This window comes from Nicotiana sylvestris, chromosome 4 (assembly GCF_000393655.2).
Source record: "Nicotiana sylvestris chromosome 4, ASM39365v2, whole genome shotgun sequence".
NCBI classification, from domain to species: domain Eukaryota; kingdom Viridiplantae; phylum Streptophyta; class Magnoliopsida; order Solanales; family Solanaceae; genus Nicotiana; species Nicotiana sylvestris.
This window is the reverse complement of record NC_091060.1, coordinates 140,076,461-140,092,269: the sequence shown is the minus strand read 5'-3', so window position 1 is coordinate 140,092,269 and position 15,809 is coordinate 140,076,461.

Here is a 15,809-nt window from a genome sequence, read left to right as displayed (position 1 = left end):
TTACACCCCATCTAATGTACCAAATTAAGAAAATTAAATTCTCTTGGACACTAACTATGTGGCTCAACCTCTTACCTAGCTGATGAATAAGAATTGTCCAATTAAGTTATATGAAGAGATCATTACATAATACATATCATGCCCTTGACCGATATGGAAGACGAATAAAACTCAAAAGACTGATATTAAGCCACAACATTACAATACAAATCAAATATACCTTAATAGCTTATTCATTTGACAAGATGATAAAGATGATGCAAAATCACTTTTGAAGTTCCCCTGTTATAGACTTATAGTTATTGATATCAAAACCAAGTTTATGTGATTCAAACTTGTTTCTAATGTCTCTTTTATTCACAAATTAATTTATAAAAGAAAGGTAGCATGGTGCAAGAAACATCTCACATTTAAAGTTGATTTATGTGATTCAAATTAAACTTGTTACAACTAAGAACTCTTCGCAGTTTGAGCAACAATTTTCTTGCCACTACAACCAGTTAGGAACTCGTCCAGTACTTGTGAAAAGTACCAAAAACACGCTTTAGTTTAGGTTAAAAGTTTTCGTTTCCCACATAAATAAACAAAGGAGATTGGAAGCAAGTACTAACATATATCATGGGCGACATAGCGCTGCTACCTATGAAAGAAAATTCTCAATATTCTAATAGAAAGATTACTTATCCTGTTATAATGTCATTTAGGGCAACAAGTACTTTTTAACCACATATGATAGAAGTAATTTTCAATGAGATAATGACTTATTTAACAAAAAAAGAAAATACAGCACTTTTTATTACTTAAGTAAGGTGTTGGAAGGTACTCCCTCCGGTTCACAATAAGTGACCAATGAAAGTACAAGAGGGGAGGAGAGGTTGTGAATTATAACTCTTTTAAAAATAATTGCTTATTAGTTGACTTATTACTTGAGTAGTCGACTAGATATGATAAATTGACAGATATAATAACAGGAAGTAAATTGCAGGAAGTAAATTGCAGGAATTAAAGACACCAGGATTTTTATACTGGTTTGGATTCAATGTGAATCATAGTCCAGTCCCCTTGGGTTGCAAGAGAGTTCTCTTTAGTAAATGAGTTTCTTCCAAGTACAGTTGTAGTGAATTTCACTCAGTTTCTCTAGCACTCGTTTTTTATACAATGCCTCACCAGCGTTATGCTCTTTTTTTTCCCTGACTTGTTACACAGCAAATCCTAGTGAACTACAATGCTTGTTTGCAGTAGAATAAAGAGAGTGATTTTAGTTTGATCAAAGTATATACACTAGGGTTTACAATGAGGTATAAATACTTTGATGGATGGTAGAGGCTTGACAACCCAAGAGATTGGATCCCTGGAAAGAATTGATTCTTTCCAAGAATAAGAAATGAGTCGTTGCTTCTCTTGATTGCTTTCCTTCAGCAGAGATACAAATGAAGATTGCTCCTTGATTGTTGGTTCTTCCAAATGCGGTCGCGTACCAAATTTCTTCGTATCCTTCAATCTTCCGTGATTCTGCCCTTGATTTGTGCCTTTACTCAAGGCTTATTTGATTCTTTCCAACTCAGCTAATCGTTGTTATTGCTGATTGATTTGTTGATTAGATTCCGCCCAGATTTGCGAGACCTTTCCAGATTTGCCGATTGTATGCTAATTGATTTCTTTCCTTATACATCATGAACCATTCTAGCAGTCTTCTTTACTTCTTGTAATTGATTTCCTGCACATGTATATTATTTGTATCATTAAAACAAGATCTAACAATCTTCTCTTTTTTGATGATGGCAAAATAATATAATAATATAAAGAAGTAAACACCAGTAGACTTCCCTGTGTTTTACTAGTCGACTTGACTTGTCCATGATACTCCCCCTCAATGTATGCAGTCAACTTGTTCCATGATACTCCTCCTTAATGTATGTAGTCGAATTGTACCTGCACAATATACCAATATATGCTACCTATACACAGATTTTCTCCCCCCTTTTGTCATCAGCAAAGAGGAAATAAGAGAATAGAAAGCAGTAAAGCAGAAGGGGTAAAGAGATTATCCAGCGGATGGTAAAACAGCCCACAGTAGCAGCAAAAACATAATTATCCAGGGGCTTAAACCACAACCCACAAACCACCAAAACAAATTGTCAAAAAAAAAACCAAACACATAGTCTTAAAAACATCCATACTAGCGGCGTAGGAAATAGGTAAGGGTGTTGCAGTTGGCCTCCTTTAACTGTTCGAAGCTTGTATTTGCAGAGACGCTCATACCATCCAGCCTGTCGTGAACCTCCTTGAAAGCTTTGACAGCATTCTCCCTCACTCTGAGAACAACAACTCTAATTTTTGACACGTCAGACCCTGTTTCCTTGGAAATAGCATGAATGTCACTCACAGTAGACTAACTGGTGGAAAGAAGGTTCTTGATGTCAGAGAGTTCGGAGTTAATAGTGCAAAGCTTCTCACTAAGCTTAGAACTGACAAGAGTAGAAGGAGGAATAGCGGGTGAAGGTTTGGATTCTATAGGGGCCTGCTTTGCTTCACTCTCACTTTTCTTAACCCAGGAGCCCGTGATACTCACATAGCCTATACTAGCAAAAGCTCTAGAATTATAGGACTTGGAGACAGTGATGAATGGATAGTTGGACAGAGAAATTTTATGGGCTTTCAGAATATGAGTGATTGCCATGCCATAGGGTAAACTAGTAGGATCTTCAGCACTTTCTATCATGAAATTGATAACCCAGGAGGAAAGCTTGATTTTGAGTTTGGTGATAAGGCAGTAGACAAAGAATGTATCTCTTTGAGAGAAGGTTAAAAAGGAACCAGTACGGGGAAGCAGGGTGGTTGCCATAATATGGTCCAGAACCCGAGTTTCAAAACTGACATCACTGGGGCCCAATTGGTTTGGAAGGATTTTAGAGGGACACTCAACAATGCACTGTTTGGCTTGGTCAAAAGAGATTTCAAAGTCATCAAGCCATTGAAAAAGTGAGTCAAACAAGGCACAATCAAGAACAATGCGCTTACCTAGCACTAGAGATTCCAACCTATCTGGTTTACTAGAGCGAAGATTTGCATAAAACATTTTGACCAGGGGTTCATATACCTTAGGCGGAGGAATAGAGAGGAATTTTTCCCACTCTTGATAAACAAAACGTTCTTTAACCTTACAGTTAAGGGCTTCCATATCATCAAGATCCACGACCCTTCCATGGGCGATGGGTTTGTCTTTAAGAGTAATGAAAAGATCCCTATTTGGGGTATCCAAGAAATTTAGGTCAGACTCGAGTAAGGCAGAGAAATCAACCTTTGATTTCTTCGGGGTGGATGAAATAGGGGGATCTTCCATGGGTCACTTGCCTAAAGCTTTTTTTTCCTAGAAGTTAGGAGTGTTCAGAGAAATTTCCCTGAGATGAGGCGAAGCCTTCAGAGTGATCAGACCCTAGGTCTACTTGCTCAGGAGGCGCAGAAGGAGGTTTTGCTTTGGAGCGGGTACTCTTTCTGGTGGAGGCAGAGGGATTTTTGGAGTGTTTCGCCATTGTAGAGAAGGGGCTTTGCTAGAGGTATTGGAGAGGAGATGGAGATGAGAGTGACTGAAGGGGTTTTCTAACTTAAGAAGAGGGTTTTGACGGTTGATTACAGAAAAGGAAAAGTTGTCAGTTGAGAAGACGTGATGATTGGCTTTCCATCTTCGAACTGCGAACTGATGTGAAAGAAGCGAAAAGAGAGGGAAAAATCGGAGTCGTAATTAAGGCGTGGGAAAAGGACAATTATAGCACTTTAAAAGTAACTGAGCACATAGGTCCTAAGAGTTATTAGAAATGCAAATAATACCAAGTAATTTTCTCAAAATACAAAATCTTTCTTCTAACAAAGGCTTAGTAAAAATATCAGCTAATTAAGCAGAAGTTCCAACAAGGATATTTCTATGTCTCCCTTAAGAACATGATCTCTAATAAAATGATGCTTAATATCTATATGCTTTGCTCTAGAATGATGCACAGGATTTTTTGAAAGACAAATAGCTAGGGGTGTGCATTCGATTTATCGATTCGATTTTGACTTTTATCGATAATTACTTATCGATTATCGATTTGTACATATGCTTATCGTTATCGTTTCAATAAGGTTTTGATTTTTTTGATTTTTGGGGCTTATCAATTCGGTTATCGATTACACCAATAAGAAAATTTACGGGATTCCTCGGAAAGTATATTGCTATAAACACGCCAAACTAATATGGACAAAAAGAAGCTAAAATAAGACGAACACCATTTATAACATAAAAATTGTTTCAACAAGCACATGCAACGAAACTAAAGTAAGGGATCAAATGTATGCCACCGACACTCCATCGGTATATATAAAAAAAATACATCATCACGGGTAATTCTATTTTCCATTAATTTGAACTTCATTCCCTTGAGCTTTAAATATGATCATTCCTTAAATGTGGTAGATGAAATAATAGGGTTAGAGACTTAGGGTAAAGGAAAGGGTAAAAAAAATTTTTTAGTATATCTTATCGTTTTGTCGATAAACCGATAACCGAAGAGGACAAAATCGAAATCGAAATCGATAACTCGATAAGGAAAATTTTGAAATCGAAATCGATAAATCGATAAACCGATATCTATAAACCGATAACAAATAATCGATTCGATTTATCGATAAACCGATTCGAATGCACACCCCTACAAATAGCACTAGAATTATCACAAAAGATTTGTATAGGTTTAAACGAAATCTCATAGTCACCCAATTGATGAGACATCCATAGTAGTTGTGCACAACATTGTCCAATAGCAATGTATTCAGCTTCAGTAGTGGACAAAACAACTGATGTTGCTTTTTACTGTTCCAAGATATTAAAGTCTTTCCTAGTAATTGACATGTGCCACTTGTGCTTTTTCTATCTTCTTTATCACCTGCAAGATCAACATCTCTTGTAAAGCCATGATCAATAAGAAAGGTACTTAGCCTATCATACCAGGCACTTGGAGCTTGTTTCAGCTCATACAGTGCTTTAGTAAGCTTGTATACATGGTATGGAAATTTTGAGTCCTTAAAGCCTGAAGGTTGTTTCACAAAAACTTCTTCCTCGATAAATCCATTTAAAGCCTGAAGCTTTAGTAAGCTTGTATACATGTGTATGCCTGAAGAATTTGTATGGACTCCAAACGAGCTACTGGGGCGAAAGTCTCATCATAGTCGACTCCTTCTTGCTGTGAATAGCCCTGAGCAATTAGTCTAGCTTTATTTCTTATGACCTTTCCATCCTCGTTCAATTTGTTTCTAAATACCCACTTTGTTCCGATTACAGACACATTATCAGGTTTGGGTATTAGTTTCCACACTTGATTCTTGCTGAACTGATCTGATTCCTCTTGCATGGCTTGCACCCAGCTTGAATCTTTCAGTGCTTCCTCTATCTTTTTTGGCTCAATTTGAGAAATAAATGCAATGTTTGCTTTCTTCTTGAGAGCAGCCCTAGTTTTCATTCCTTTGTTTGGATCCCCTATAATAAATTTCTGGGAATATTCGGGTTCGCTTCTCCATTCATTTGGTCGAATTGCATTTGTAGTCGACTCGATTTATGGATCTGGAATATTGCTGCTATTTTCACCAGTTGACTCGATCACCGCAGATGTATTAGTCGACTCTTGTGATTTGCCTTTATCCTAAGCTTCTTGAGTTTGATCTTCATCACCTGCAATAGTTCCTTTCTCGACCAAGGGATTATTTTCATCGAATATAACATGTACAGATTCTTCTACACATAAAGTACGTTTATTATAGACTCTAAAAGATCTGCTATTTAATGAAGAACCAAGAAAAATACCTTCGGCACTTCTTGGATCAAACTTTCCAAGATTATCCTTACCGTTACTGTAAATGAAACATTTGCTTCCAAAGGGATGGAAGTAACTGATATTCGGACGTTTACCTTTCCAGAGTTCATATGGGGTCTTCTTCAGAACTGGCCTTATGAGGCAACGATTGAGGATGTGACAAGCAGTACTTACACCTTCTGCCCAGAAGTGGTTTGGCAATAAATGTTCTACTAGCATGGTTCTTGCCATATCTTGGAGAGTTCTGTTCTTTCTTTTCACAACCCCATTTTGTTGTGGTGAAGAGAAATTATGAGTGTATCCTTGATCGTTACCGAAGTCTTCAAAAGCTCTGCTTTCAAATTCTCCTCCATGGTCACTCTGAATTTTTGAGATCAGATGTCCTCTTTCTCTTTCAACCCTTTTGCAGAAAACTTCAAAATTTCTTAAAGCTTCATCCATATGAGACAAGAAGATTACCCAAGTGAAACATGAAAAATCATCAACAATAACAAATACATACCTCTTTCCTCCTATGCTAGCAGTTCTAGTAAGCCCAAATAAGTCCATATGAAGTAATTGCAAAGGTTTTGAAGTAGATACTATATCATTATTTTTGAAAGAATTTCTGGTTTGTTTACCCATTTGACATGCATCACAAATATGAGTTCTAGAAAAATTCAATTTAGGCAAACCAACAACTAAATCATGTTTGGACAATTTTTCAATCAAATGCATGCTAGCATGGCCCAGTTTCCTATGCCATAACCATGGATCATCAGACATAGAAGATAAGCAAATATGGCCATATATCTTTTCAAAACCATCAAGTATATAAACATTTCCAAACCTTTTTCGAGGAAGAATTATCTTACCTGATTCGTCTTCAATAGCACAACCTGTTTTCTTAAACTTTACCTCATATCCAGAATCCAGAGTTGACTTATGCTCAAAAGATTGTAGTTTAGTCCATCGACGAGATAAACTTCAGTAATGTCACAATTGTTATTGAAGGGAATTGTTCCAGTACTGACTATTTCGCCCCTTGAATCGTCTCCAAATTTAACACTTCCTCCATTGATTTTTGTAACTTCTTTGAACAGGTTTTTGTCTCCTGTCATATGTCTGGAACACGCACTATCTAGATACCATTTTCCTTTGTAGCTTACTCTGTGGTGTTCCTGCAAGACAAGATGATTACTTTCTTTTAGGTACCCAAGCTTGCCTGGGTCCTGGAGGGTAGTAGTACTAGGTTTAGAATTTTTTGGTTTCCAAACTCATCCTGGCACATTTGATTTACGAAAATAACAAAAGGAATATTTATGCCCGCTTTTATTACAGTAATGACATGTAGCTTCAGACCTGCTTATAGGTCTTTCATAAGTGTTTGAACTAGGTGACTTAGTTCTAGCTGGTTCTTTCCCAGTTGACTTGTAAGTCACCTGGTCCGACCGACTGGTTGACTTGGTTCTGGTTGGTTCCTTTCCAGTCGACTTGTAAGTCGTCTGGTTTGACCTAACAGAACTATGACTGGTGGATTTGCGCAAGCTGTTGAGCTGCATTTGCAAACCCTCAAACTCTTCCTGAAGTACTTCCTTTTCAATTTCACATACTTCATGTTTGAGTTTCTAGTCTTTAACCTCCCTAGTGAGTCTCTTAAGCTCATTCATCATTTTGTGAGACTCTTTCAAGGTTGAATCAAGAATATCCTGCAATTCATTACATCTTTCACAGTCATAAGATCTTACCTCACTAGTTTCACCTCGTGCCATGAAACAGTTCTCATTCTCGTCATCTGAATCGTCTTCATCTGTCCAGCATCCTGAAGTTTTGTTTATTTCATTTTTCAGAATTGTCATGAAGCAAAGATTTGCTATTTCTTCATGGTCAAAGTCATCCTCATCGCTCCAGCTTCCGAAAGATTTGTTCTTATTGAAGCCTCTAGAGATCTTCCATTTCAGTTCTGGGCATTCAGCTTGAATATGTCCAAATTTTTCACATTCGTAGCATTTTCCATCATTCTTGTCATGTTCGTTGTATTGTCTGGATCATCTTGGTGGGTATCTTTGTTTCTTTGTGTTCCTGTATCTTCTCATCAGTCCATCCATACTTCTAGACATCATAGCAATCTCTTCTTGTAGAGCTTCAGGATCATCAATTTCATTTTCAGCCATTTCAGTAGAGGTTTTGAATGCAACTATTTTCTTTTTCTCTTCTTGATTTGTCTTTTTCAGATGCGTTCTTTCAAAAGCAATGAGTTCTCCTCGTAGTTCATCATAGGATAATTTGTTTAGGTCTTGAGATTCCAGTGTGACTACTTTGGTCTGCCAAGTGATTGGCAGACCTCTGAGAATTTTTCTTATTTGATCACCACTGGTGTAGGGTTTGCCAAATGCCTTTAAGTCGCTAATTAGTTTGCAGAACCTGGCAAACATCTCTTCAATGGATTCTCCTTATTTCATTGAGAAGAGTTCATAATAATGAACTAACATGTTGATGTGTATTTCCTTTACTTTGCTGGTTCCCTCATATGTAACCTAAAGTTTGTCCCACATCTCTTTGGCTGTCTTACAACTCGATATTTTCTCGTATTCTTCACCACTTATAGCATTATGAAGTAGGTTTCTTGCCTTGTTATTCACTTGTACCGCTTCCAGTTGCTCTTTCGAGTATGAATCTATATCATCAGGATCGGCAAGTGGTGGAGTGCTAGTCGGTAGGAGATAGTTTCCCTTTTTGATGACTCTCCAGACTTTGACATCGTAAGCTTTAGCAAAGATTTCCATTCGTACTTTCCAGTAAAAGAAATGTTGTCCATTGAAGTATGGTGGTCTAACTTGTGAAGTTCCTTCCTGAAAAGGGGCTCCTATGATAACCTGATTTGCCATGATCTTTTCTCACAAGCTGTTAAGCAAAAGTAAAATGTGAGCCAGACTCTAATACCAATTGAAAGTACAAGGAGGGGGGGTGAATTGTAACTCTTTTAAAAATAATTGCTTATTAGTTGACTTATTACTTGAGTAGTCGACTAGATATGATAAATTGACAGATATAATAACAGGAAGTAGATTGCAGAAAGTAATTGCAGGAATTAAAGACACCAGGATTTTTATACTGGTTCGGATTCAATGTGAATCCTAGTCCAGTCCCCTTGGGTTGCAAGGGAGTTCTCTTTAGTATATGAGTTTCTTCTGAGTACAGTTGTAGTGAATTTCACTCAGTTTCTCTAGCACTCGTTTTTGATACAATGCCTCACCAGTGTTATGCTCTCTTTTTTTCCCTGACTTGTTACACAGCAGATCCTAGTGAACTACAATGCTTGTTTGCAGTAGAATAAAGAGAGTGATTTTATTTTGATCAAAGTATATACACTAGGGTTTACAACGAGGTATAAATACTTTGATGGATGGTAGAGGCTTGACAATCCAAGAGATTTGATCCTTGGAAAGAATTGATTCTTTCCAAGAATAAGGAATGAGCCGTTGCTTCTCTTGATTTCTTTCCTTCAACAGAGATACGAATGAAGATTGCTCCTTGATTATTGGTTCTTCCAAATGCGGTCGCGTACCAAATCTCCTCGTATCCTTCAATCTTCAGTGATTCTGCCCTTAATTTGTGCCTTTACTCAAGGCTTATTTGATTCTTTCCAACTCAGCTAATCGTTGTTATTGCTGATTGATTTGTTGATTAGATTCCGCCCAGATTTGCGAGACCTTTCCAGATTTGCCGATTGTATGCTAATTGATTTCTTTCCTTATACATCATGAACCACTCCAGCAGTCTTCTTTACTTCTTGTAATTGATTTTCTGCACATGTATATTATTTGCATCATTAAAACAAGATCTAACAACCAATTTGCTTTTAGCACGCCCATTAAGAAAATACTAAATTCTATACAAAAATAGCTACTATGACTAAACTACCCCTAATTAAACATTTAATGTGAGGAGTAAGAAAACTTTTTAGGGATATGTACATAGGATTATTTTGTAAAAATAAATTGAATTCTTTCTTGATTACATAACTGGACACTTATTTTGAACCAAAATGAAAAAGCAAATTGGTCACTTATTGTGAACCGGAGGGAGTATACGTTATGGGAAAGGAAATCACTTTTCTTGGCATTGGTTTGTGTGCCATATGTTGGCTGATGATTGACACTTGTTTATCCTTTTTAGTTTCAGGTGAAAGAACCCTAATTATTTATAAGCTCCCCTTGATTTTCGCTTAAGGTCTTGGATTAAGAAGGAATCTTATTGGTCCACGAAATCTTGTCACCTGGGAATCAGCCAACAAAAAATTAGTTCCATGAGGATTTATTGAGCACAAAATTAAAGTGCATTTTGGGAGAAACGTCATTCTGTATGTAACTTAATTCCTTAATTAAATGGCCAAAGATTTCAAAAGATACACTTTCTAAATCAGAAATGGCACCATATTGTCTTGTTTTTACCTTTGTTTTGGAGGCTTTAGATCTTTAACCTTTTGTGAGGAATTGAACAAAGACAATTCACCACAACAAGCTAGACCGTAGAAGCATGGATCATTAAAAGTATAATAAAACTACACTTCGTTAATAAGATTTTGTCTAATGGTGAAAGTGAATATTTCAAAAACAATTTTCAAGATCAAATTTACTAGGGGATATATAATTTGTTCTTTTATGGAATATAATCAAGATAAGAGAATAACCAAAAGAATTGAAAAAGTCACCTCTATCTAATTAAACTGTCAATAAGGTAGGTGAACCAACTCATGTGTATATTGAGAGTGAAAAGTAGATTAAACTTATAACATTCACTAACTATGTGACTATTATTAAAACGAGAATAAAAGGGCCGGCAGCCCGATGCACTAAGCTCCCGCTATACGCGGGGTCTGAGGAAGAGCCGGACTACAAAGATCTATATTGTACGCAGCACAAGAAGAAGAAATGGCATCTTGCGGATTGGCTCGCACTTCTACTTTCTTTAGTACCTTCATTATTCAATTGCGCCTTTTAAAAAACATGGGGGGAAATATTTTCACTCTTATTTTCCTTCTAATTTCTAAAGACTCGATCGTACAACTAGAAGTTACTTATGAAGTGCTTATTTTGGTAAAGTACAATGAAAGATACTATGTGGGACTGGGAACAACCCAAAAAAAAAAAAAGATACTACGTATTAATTGTCCACTTGACTGTCCTGTTAATGTCTTCTGTTTTTAGACTTCAACTTTCCAAATAAGGAACTCTTTCTCCGTGCCTGCAACTCCTAATTTCCATAGCAAATGTCCTTTATTTGTCTCCCTCTTCCTCTCCTTTCTATATCTCCAACAACCAAAAGTGGAATGGAAGAAAAAGATCATAAGAGGACAAAAAGGCAGGAACAAAAGAATCACCCTAAAAACATGTTAGTGGATACATAAAATATGAAGTTCCAATTATTTCGTACAACCACGAGAGAATACTGATTAATTTAATTTCACACAGCTGGATGAACGCGTGTTATATGAAAGCAAAGGATATTCCGTTTGAACAAAATATCCTTTTATATGTTAAAGTTTGATAGAAGAATATTCCCTTAGCAATAATGTCGTTGCTAGGTTATAAAAGCATAAAATTGTCACTAACAACATTATATCTTATTTTGTTAAAATGTTAATTGCATAGTAGAAAACAAGGAAAAGTGGTAAACTTAACGTGATTAACGAGGTCTAGAGATCAGGTTTCACGTGAAATTTTGGCCATTCATTTGTCAAAATAAAACTATCTACGTCCCTTATACAACCTGAAGAACAAGAGTATGCTCGATCTAACATCGGCGTTTTAATTTTGAGATCATTTTTCATGTGCTTTTCGCTCTTAAAAAGTTCTGCCAGGGTGAAAGCAGCCAAAAAAAAGAAAAAAGAAAAATTAAACATAAATAAACTGCGTTTTCCTTATTTAATTTATGTATGTATAAAATAGACTTATAATTACCGGTTATGCGAGATACGAATCATATCTGATCAGCTACTGCAGAACAGATCGAGCTAGCAATTTCATAACTCAGAGATTTCTGGAGCTAAATACTAAGGACAGGAAGACATGGTCAACTACTCCGATCCAACTCCTTTTTCCTTTTTTATTTATTGATTTTCTTATAGTATTTGTTTTTTAAGAGTGTCGTTACTCTATAGTGGTAACACACTGTAGTTCAGGTGAAAACTTATCTGCATGGGATGATTGTATCAAGTGACATATTTTCGCAACAAGATTACCAGTAAATCGTGATCAATTAATACACATTCTCCGTCATATATAATATATCATTTAATCATGGTAATTAATAAATTTTTACCCTGTAATTAATTCAAGTGTTTCATTGTTTTCTTTCATTATTTAGGGGGTTTGGCCCGTGAGCAATAGAGAAAGAGAAGTTAGAAGACAGAATCTTTAGTTAGATTAGAACTAGATCTATAGGCGATGTTAAGCTCCCGGTTGAATATAGATTTTGGCTATTTTTTTTAAATTTTTTTTTGAAAATATTGTTTATTTATGGAATCTGATCAGTTTTTGAAAAAAAAAAATTAAGTTCGAAAAAACTTGTTTGAGCCAGTTTTTGGGTGAAACTTTATCTTCCACTTAGGTAACTTCAACATTTTTCAAGTAAAATGCACAATCAAACACAACTTCAACTTTCAAAAACTATTTTTCAACATAATTTTTAATTTTTTTTTCTAGTTTCAATCAAATCTATGTGCATACGCAAGCTAAGTAAAATTAGTAACTATTAAGAAAGTGTGTAGCAGAAGGAATTTGCTTTCCAGAATAAATATTTTTCACTTTTTGAATACATTAGAATTCGGCTGTGTTCCTCCGAATCTCCTTTAAGGAGTGCTTTTAAAGTTTCTTGGTTTCATTCCCCGATAAAATATACTTCTCGAATTTAGGCCTGGGCTTTTTTATGCCCTAAAACTTACCAAAATGGCCCTTAACACTTTGAGATATTACATTTGAATAGAATTTCAGACGTTAAATTTTATTGGTACAAATATTATACTCGTTTATTTCCTTTTGATTTCGTCATTGGCTAATCAAGGTCGATAAAACCGTGCAACAATGCAGTTCAATTATAATTTTGAAAAGCAAGATACATAACTTCCACATGCCAATGTTAGAGCATACAAGTGTTCTCCAAGTTATGTAGGGGTTATCAATAGTCTGATCACAACATAGATGAGTTTTATTTTGATGAATCGATAAAGTTATTTATAATGGTTTGACTAAAAATAATAATTTTTACGTGAAATCTGACTCTTTATTGTTTTATATCGAGCAACTAATCTATTAATAAAATAAGATATGATGATGTTAGTGACAATTTTACGCGTTTTTAATTTATTGCTATCTACAATGACATTATTGCTAACAGAATATTATTCTATCAAACTTTAACAGATAAAAAGATCTTAATTCTAACCGAATATTCTTTACTTTCATATGACATGTTCATAATTCAAACTTCATATTTTATGTATCCACTACATATATTTTTAGGGTGATTCTTTTGCTCTTGTCTTTTTTTTTGTCCTCTTATTTTCTCTTTTTCTTCCATTCCACTTTTGGTTGGAGATAGTGAAAGGAGAGGAAAAGGGAGACAAATAAAGGACATTTTGCCACGGAGCAAGACTTCCTTATTTGGAAAGTTGAAATCTAAAAACAGAAGGCATTAAAAGGATAGTAGTACTATATTAAATACAAAAGGACAGTTAACACGTGAGCTCCCAGTAGCTCGTTTGGTGTACCGTCCGACGGGCCGTTTATGGCATTTTTCGGTTAAAGGAGGATAAAACTCCAAATCCCAGGATTGTTTCTTAAAATATCCCATTCCTCTTATACTCATATATTACCTTTCTTGATTACATCTTTGCCTTAACATGTCCTTTTTATTTAATTGATAAGAGATTAAACAAAAACAAAGACGCACGCCAAAAATCATAGAAAATGATAATGAATTCTTATCGAAAAGGACGAGTTAAAAATCTTATTTTAAAGCACGCCAAAAATCTTATTCAGCCTTTTAATTGGATAAAAGACGACACTGACCTAAAATACATGAACAAATACGATAATTATTTTCAGAACTTTTGTTTCTTTTACTATACCCCCTTATCCCTCGATCGATTAGATGATCCTGAGGCTGTCACAACCCATTGATGCCACTTATTATTCGCTTTAGTTCAATAAATCTCACGGATTTATCTTTGGACTCAGTGGCGAAGCTAGCTTGTCGCAAGTGGTTCAATTGAATTCTTTTGCCGAAAAATTAATTACGTTCATACATATATAGAGTAAAATATATTTTTTAGTTATATATAAACGGTTGAATCTCGTAAACATAGGAATTTTTCTTATTTCAGTGGCAAGGGGGGCTTCAAAAATTTCTTTAGGCTAGGTTTCAAATTTTTGGTATGACATTTTATTATTTTTGAATCTCGTTGTATGATTTCTAGCTCCACCACTGCTTAAATTACGCCATTATCTAGCCCAGAAGTACATATATCATGTGAACTTGTGTCTATCTATCACGCCCAGGAAATCGCTTTGCACCATGTGGGCGTTTGGACATAAGAATTGTAAAATTTCGGAAAAAAATAATTTTTTTTATCAAGTGAAAATGATACTTAAAATTAGAGTTGTATTTGGACATGAATATACTTTTGGATTGTTTTTGAATTTTTGTGATTGATACGAAGTGAAAATTTTGAAAAATAATTTTTTGGAATCTTCAAATTTTTGAAAAAATTCGAAATTCATCTTCAAGTGAAAATCGAAAATTTCATCCAAACACTGATTTCGAAATAAGTGAAAAAAAAATTGAAAAAAAATTTAATGGCCAAACGGGCTCTATATACACACTCTCAAAGTAGAAAGTAGCTAAGATAAAAATTATTGGCAAATAATGGGAGTCCGAAACCAAAATGGCAGGTTTTTGGACTCAAAATACGTTTCTACAATTTTGAAAAAAAAAGTTACTTCTCTACCTAAAACGCAGTATTATACTGCGCTTTACTTTAACAAAATTTTAGTTGTTAAAGTAAAGCGCAGTATAATACTGCATTTTACCTAAATTGCAGTATCATACTGCAGTTTACTTCTTTTTTGGGCCACCAATAAGTGTTTTGCGGTTAACTGACATAACAATAATTCAAATATATAAAGTGCAGTATTATACTACGTTTTACATAAAAAAAATTCTCCACCCCGAGCTAGGACTTGCCTTATTTAAAGGCGTTAGGATTTTATGAAAATCCATTCAAAACTTTCCTTCAAACTTCCGTTCATACTTCTCTTCTTGTTATCAAGCATTTTTTTTATTATGACTAAAGAGCCAAAAATAAGGGTTTCATTATATTGGGGGAGGGGTGAGGTAGTAATGGAGAATAACTCTGTGAGGTATAGTTCACCTCCACAGTGTCATGTTAAATTGCTGCTTACAATGGAGTACGATAAATTGGTATCGTTGTTATGTAAAAAAATGAGTGTGAGAAAACGTTCAGTGAAACTTAAAGTAACCGGTAGATTTTCGTATTCTGTGACTCCGTAGGATTTTGCTTATTATTCTGAGTTTAACATCGAAGATGATAAAATTCTTAGAGATTTTTTGCAAATTCCGGATGAATACAGAGAATTTATTGTAATAAAATTATTAGAAATGTACGTCAAGGTTGAAGACGTTCCCAATAATGAGGTTGTGCATAATAGGGATAACCCTCAGTCATCGGGTGGTTATTCTGGAACAGTTTTTGCTGGACAGATTCTTGATGAAAGAGCTTGCCTTGATTTAAACTTATCACCACCAGCGAATGAGCAGCGGGAAAATAATTTTTCAACTTTATATAATCCACAAGACGACTGGTAAACTTCAATTTTCCTATGCTTTAGCGATGTTTATTTTATGTTTGAATTGGATTTGTATTAACGCTCATATTTTTCATAAGGGGTACCGTCTGGATAT